The sequence below is a fragment of the Zerene cesonia genome, chromosome 18 (genome assembly GCF_012273895.1).
Source record: "Zerene cesonia ecotype Mississippi chromosome 18, Zerene_cesonia_1.1, whole genome shotgun sequence".
NCBI classification, from domain to species: domain Eukaryota; kingdom Metazoa; phylum Arthropoda; class Insecta; order Lepidoptera; family Pieridae; genus Zerene; species Zerene cesonia.
The window spans coordinates 1,907,025-1,913,592 of NC_052119.1; the positions used below are offsets into that span (position 1 = coordinate 1,907,025).

Below are 6,568 nucleotides of genomic sequence, written 5' to 3' on the forward strand. Positions count from 1 at the left end.
AAAAAACAAGAAGTTCGTTAGACTATACATGTAATAATGCCATAATTTTAAGATTTAATTTAAGGTAATTTATCTGACAAGGGATTTCTGACATGGAACTCAGACTGTCCAACAGTCAGACATAAGGTAACTACAAACTTAAATATTTGGTAACTGAAATGACAGTAATTGTGCGTAATAAATATACATCCTATTAATATTATAAATGCGAAAGTTTGTAAGTATGGATGTATGGATGTTTGTTACTCTTTCACGTAAAAACTACTGAACCAATTGCAATGAAATTTGGTACGTAGACAGCTGGATAACTGGAATAACATATAGGCAACTTTTTATTCCGATATTCCTACGGGATACGGACTTACGCGGGTGAAACCGCGGGGCACAGCTAGTATGATATATGTGTGATGATGTATGTCTTAATATCAATGGTAATAAAATATTCATTTTTCCAATTTACATCGATAAACTTCGACAATCGATAGCTACAATGGTATTTTACTGGTACACAAAATCAAACTATCATATTTTGTGTAAATCAGTATAAAGTATTACGTTAATTTATAATTAAACATAGTTAAGTATTAGATATACAAGATGAGATCACTGCTAAGTGATAAGGCCGCCAAACAAATTGTATACTTTATTATAATAATCATTATTATTATTTATAAGTTTCCTTCCATGTACAATCTTGTTGAAGAGTTAAATAAATATATATCAGCCGAGAGGTTTGAATATTTGACCTAATAAACGAGCAAACCTCTAAGGCATGCACAAGACGCGTGCATGCAGTCGCAGAAATTATAATCTGCGTCAGAAACTTAGAACTGTGGCAACTGGAGTGCACTCGAAGATTTACTGGCAAATTAGATTAAGTGTCGACTGCGTTTAATTAGTGCATTGCGACTTGTATTTCCCTAGCAGTTCTTGTCGAGTCTGTATGTTTTTTTTGGTGATCTTAACTTTGATTCATAATGTGTTATTTATTATTTGTTTGAGTATTTATTTTTAAAAAGACTATCAAGTATTTATTGGGAATAGAATACTGAAACTGAACAATCAATTAATTAATTCATTAGGCATTTATTTACCTCTATCTACTTTTAAAAATTATTTAGATAATTATACAGTGACATTAAAATTACAATTGCACTTCAAAATGATGGCCAATAGTTATAAATATTAGGGAATGCATATTTTGGATAGTTCAACTCCATTTTCCAATTTCCATTTACAATTAATCTGGATAAACTCCGCGGTTTTACCTGCATTAATTTTGGAAAACACGAATACAATAAGTATGTAGTCGTTTACGGAACGCTTTGGCAATATTTTTTATACAGTTCAACTCCTATTATATAGGTCGTGGGGTGATCTAATATAGTCCGTTAGCCTTTCATTATTACTGAACTACCAAAAACAAATTATTGGATTAATATCGCGTATCGCGTACCGCGGTCAGCAACACAATCAAGCAATTCTTTGGTTTTGTAACATTATTAAATTATCTAGATAATAAGCATTAAGATCATTATATCATTTAATATCAGTTACAGTTATTTATATATAACAATATACACAATTTTGAACAAGCCCATATAATTTTCAAATAATTAATTAAAGTCAGATTCGACAACTTCCAGAATGAACCTTCGCCTCGTTACAACAATGTCGTTATTCGGTTGAAGCCTCGCAGTTGCCATCATTTCATACACACCGCTGTATTCCTTCCCAACATTTCTTACAACCACTGAACAGCCTTGGAATGGGAAAAGTGGTAGGTGAGGCATGGCCATAAGGTCTAAATTCGGGTGATTGGCAGTTGGGAACACTGAATACATAACACCATTGGGGAAAATAACGTTGCAGTTCGTGAGAGTTTCTCCCCATTGACTAGGCGGGATGCTGAAAGATGTGCCAATCAATGGATGTTTTATGTAGTGAACATTTAAATCATTTAGACGAATTTCCGTCAGGCATAGAACTGAAACAAATAAACATGTCTTATAAATCATTCATACAACAGTCAGGCTCAGCTTTCTGCCATCTAATTGACAGTGAGTGAGAGACTATAGTGATGATGAAAAAAGGTGTATATACCATTGTGTTAGGCGAATAATTGTAGATTTTAAAGTACTGTGCGGTGGCTAGACTAAGCTTATTTTTTTATATTTACTCAGTCGTCTTTTAAATTTTTCTTCAGGTAATATTTTATTAGACATTACTTAAGGCAATAATACTAATGAAAAATGATTAATCTTAATCTTACCTTGACAGGTGAAAATTGCCACCAAAAGCAAAATTTTAGACACCATTTCGAGATCTTTGTACCGAATAGGCGGCCGATAATACTACTACTATTATGATACAGATAAAATTATTATATACCCAATATAATATCTGATAAAGCCATGTGAAAATGTGTAAATACGATTAAAATATGACAAAAATTTAATTTCAGTAGCTCCTTTAACACAATAAAATAAGTACTTGATATCGTGTACAACATAGAGATAAAACCATATCAATATAATATATCATTATTACTACTAGCCGAACTACCGAATTAGATTTTTTTGACGGTTCGTCGATTGACAATGTTTCCCTGTACATTTAGTATTGTTCTATGTGATTAATCGCAAACTCTCCAGTTTTATAATATAAGAAATAGTCCAAAAAAATATGATATGTTCAACAGAATGTTTGGTTACTATACGATTTATATTCTCTTTTTTGCTGGTATTCATGACTTTTCTATTCAAGAAGCGATGCGTTCAAGAGTTTTGTAGTGCCCATTTTAAACCTTTATTAACAATGTATTAGACCAGAGAGCCTACTATAGCGCGAACATTTGAAAGATGAAGAGAAGAACCATTATTATATATACCTACTAGCTGCACGCCCCGGCTCCGCCCGGGTAGTCATTTATCGTAATTGAAATAACATAAACTATCCTATCTCTCAAGTTGGATCGAACTGCATATGGTGTGCGAATTTTATTATAATCGGTTAAGTGGCTTAGGAGTCCATTGAGGACAAACATTATGACACGAGATTTATATATATTAAGATTACCTACCTACGTATTAAAATAAAAAAATTGACATGATTGGAAAATAGCAACTACAGAGTTTCTTGCCGGCTCTTCTCTGTAGAAACTGCTTTCTGAAGCGCTGGTAAATGTTTAAACTGTGTTATAATATATCCATAGAGAATCTATAAGAAGTCTAATTGAATAAATGTGTATTTAAGTTTGTTTGAGTTTTCATCTCAGATCCATATCAGATGAATGAATGAATGATTTAATGAATAAATAAATCTTCATAACATTCTTTAACAAAATGGAACATCATGGAACTGTCTCGCCGCTGGCGTCAAGTTAGGCGAGACAACACCCGATTGTACTGTTGTTAATATTAATTATAATGTACTGGTCCTAGAGCTCAATGCCGTCCTTACTCAGTTTCAAAGGGATAAAATGAGGGTATCCAGTAGTGTATACACGTATCTTCAAAACCCGCCTAACCTAACTAATTAACTTAAACATAACTAATTAAATAAAACGAATAATTTGCAGTAATAGGTGCGAATCATAAGCTTAAAATAATTTTCTTCGACGACCTTCTAACTGTATACATATTAGTTCTAATGCTTACTTTTTGCTCCATACAATATTATTATAAATCATGCTACCCACATTGTCATGATATAAGGCCTCTTTTTTCAGAATTCTACATAAATACATTTCCTTACGTTCAAGTATGTAAAAGTAAATATATAAACGATGTAATTTATTTCTGTGTATGTTTATTTGTTCGTTTAATGTAGATATGTTAACAAGATACATTTTCGTGTTCTTCAAATAAATTTGTGATCTACTAGCTGCTCGCCCTGGCTTCGCTCGCGGTACATAGCCTATATCACTCAGTAAAGTTGTAACATTCAAAAGGTCAAAGAATTTTTGAAATCGGTCCAGTGGTTTTTGTGTTAACACGTTTTAAACTTGCAAAAATACAAGTTTTCTCTGTATAACATTAGTGTATTTTACATGTAATTAAAATTCAAACGCTATTTACTAGTTTCCCTATAAATTATTAAAAAAAAAATGTTGTATCATTGTTTATTATCAAAACGCTATATTTTATCCGAATAAAATTTTCCTTACGGGTTAATTGGAGTCATTTAAAATGTAAATTTATTTATCCATAATCTATTTGAAGATCTTGATCCTATCTTTATACGTGACTTGTTCTTATACTTGATAAAATATAATAATTAATATAATAAGTCTCTAAATTTATCGTCAAAAACCCAACGATAACCTTGTACCCACTTCAAAAAAAAGTAGGAGATCTTAAATTCGGTTGTATTTTTTTTTTTGGGCTTTGTTATCTCAGAATTTTTGAATAGGTGAACCGATATTGATGATTCTCTTTCATATGTATTTGCTGTAAAAGTGGGAACAGATAGATATACATCTCTGAAAATTTCCCTGTTCATGAGCTAGCCTGAGGACTAACAGGCGGACGGACAGACGGACAGCCAAACAGGCAGACGAACAGCGTAGTCTTAATAATAGGGTTTCCTTTTACCCTTTCAGTAAGGAAGCCTAAAAATCAAGTTTCTTAAAGATATTTTCAATAAATTAAAGCAGAATTAAAGAATGGGAGGTATGCATAAATTCATAATTATGCGAGTATTTATTTACGCTAATTTGATAGGTGGACCGGAAAGAAGGGAGGATTTTCAGTAACTGTTGGGAATTACTCATTTAATATTAAATGTTTAATTTGTAAAACAAATATTTGCCTTCGCTCTTAACTTGATTAGCGGAGTTTTTGCGGCCGAACGATTTTGGATTATTTATAGGGCTGCCTTTTGACTTACTATTCGAGTTTTAAATGTCTACTTGGGCCTCTTTATAAAGAATAATTCTTCATCTTCTTAAATACTCCTCGTTTTTGTTTTTTTTATCTTTGTAAAAGACAGTTAGTAAACTGGTGGATCGCCTAATGGTAAGCGATCGCCACCTTCCATATGCACTCATATCTGCAGGTATTAGTATCTGCAAATTCATTACCCGCTTTTAAGGGAAGGTCTAGAAAGGGTAAGCAAAGGACATGAGACTCCGGCTTCTAGAATCACCGAACGAAACACTTCTACTACTGTTTCACGTCGATCAACTGTGGGGATGCTGTAGTTTCCCGGCGCGAGCTGGTACAATTCGCGTCGGAGTATGTTCTACACCCATTTAAAGATATAATTACCAAAAATGTGATAAGAATATAATTACCAAAAATGTGATAATATTTCCAATTAATATATCAGCAGTCATTAGATAGCTTATACGGCATTGTGATTTTTTGTTCGTCATATTACGTACTATGTACTTACTGAAAAGACCTAGCAATGGAATTGTGAAACATTATTTTAATTAATAGATTCATAGTCTTATTACGTTTACAAATACAAAAAACAATAAACCCAAAAGTTAAAATAGATGTGGATATTTGTTACCCTTTTGTGCAAAAACCCAAGGGCCGATCCCGGAATATAGTGTCAAAATAGATTATTTATGGCCATTTACGGTTAAATTGTAAAAGTCAGTATTTACTATACTCATAACAATTACGAAAATACTAAAAAAAACTTACTGGCAGCCCCGGTGTTGCGTTAGTGGAGCGTATAGCGACACGGCATGTAATCCACTGCGCTCGGTACAACGTGATTGGGTGAAATTGACCTTTTACTGGGAATTATCGACGAATTTTTTATTTATTAATATTTACATGCCAGTAGGCTGAAAATTTAAAAAAAATATTAGATTTATCATGTAGTTTTATACACGGTTTTTTCCCATTACCCGCAATTTTCAAGCGACTTCAAAAAAGTAGGTTCTCAACTATTGCTCCTTATTCATTTAAGATCCGATCATTTAACTTTATTCAAGAAAGAAAAAAAAAACGAAATCATAATATTGTGATTTTGTAGCAAACATACTAATATACTCGTACAAACCTTTCCTAGAACAGGATGTTTCTATTCAAAACCTCACTTCCAGGTTTACTTAGAACGCACTTAAAGCAACTTAAGACATATTCGGACAAGTGTACAGACTGAATAGTGCATGCAAGTTGGCGTCACGTAGCCAGTCTTTGTCACAGGTGCAGATTTAAAGTTAGAACTTAGTGAGTCAGTTTGTACGGCGTGTCCACCTGCGTTCACAACTTGGTTGGTAATAAGCGTCATTACAACTTAGTTGTGTGTGCAGCTGTGAACTTGGGGATAAGGATAATGTATGTGTTCTGGATTATGATTGGTTTGTGTGTTGGGTCAAGTCTAGAGTATCGTGCAATCCTATATTATTTAAGGAAATTCTATAAAATTAATAATATTGCTAGATAAATTGTGGGAGCTTGAAGAATGTTCGATAAATAAAACTTTTATTATGAACTATGATAAACATAGATTGTATTATTCCAGGAAAACAGTAATTCTATTAGAATGTTTCTTCAATTATTTACTAAGTATGTTTAAACTTAGATAGAATATATCATGCATGCAT

At 32.6% G+C, this 6,568-nt stretch overlaps 1 long non-coding RNA gene across 1 annotated transcript; it reads right to left on the reverse strand.

The window, feature by feature from the left end:
* Positions 1-1,828: 1,828 nt before the first annotated feature.
* On the reverse strand, positions 1,829-6,237 carry LOC119833888. The gene is made up of 3 exons (XR_005287984.1): positions 6,022-6,237; positions 5,658-5,803; positions 1,829-1,987 (listed from the first exon to the last, which is right to left on the reverse strand). It is a non-coding gene; the product is annotated as an uncharacterized LOC119833888 (long non-coding RNA).
* Between the last annotated feature and the right edge of the window lie 331 nt (positions 6,238-6,568).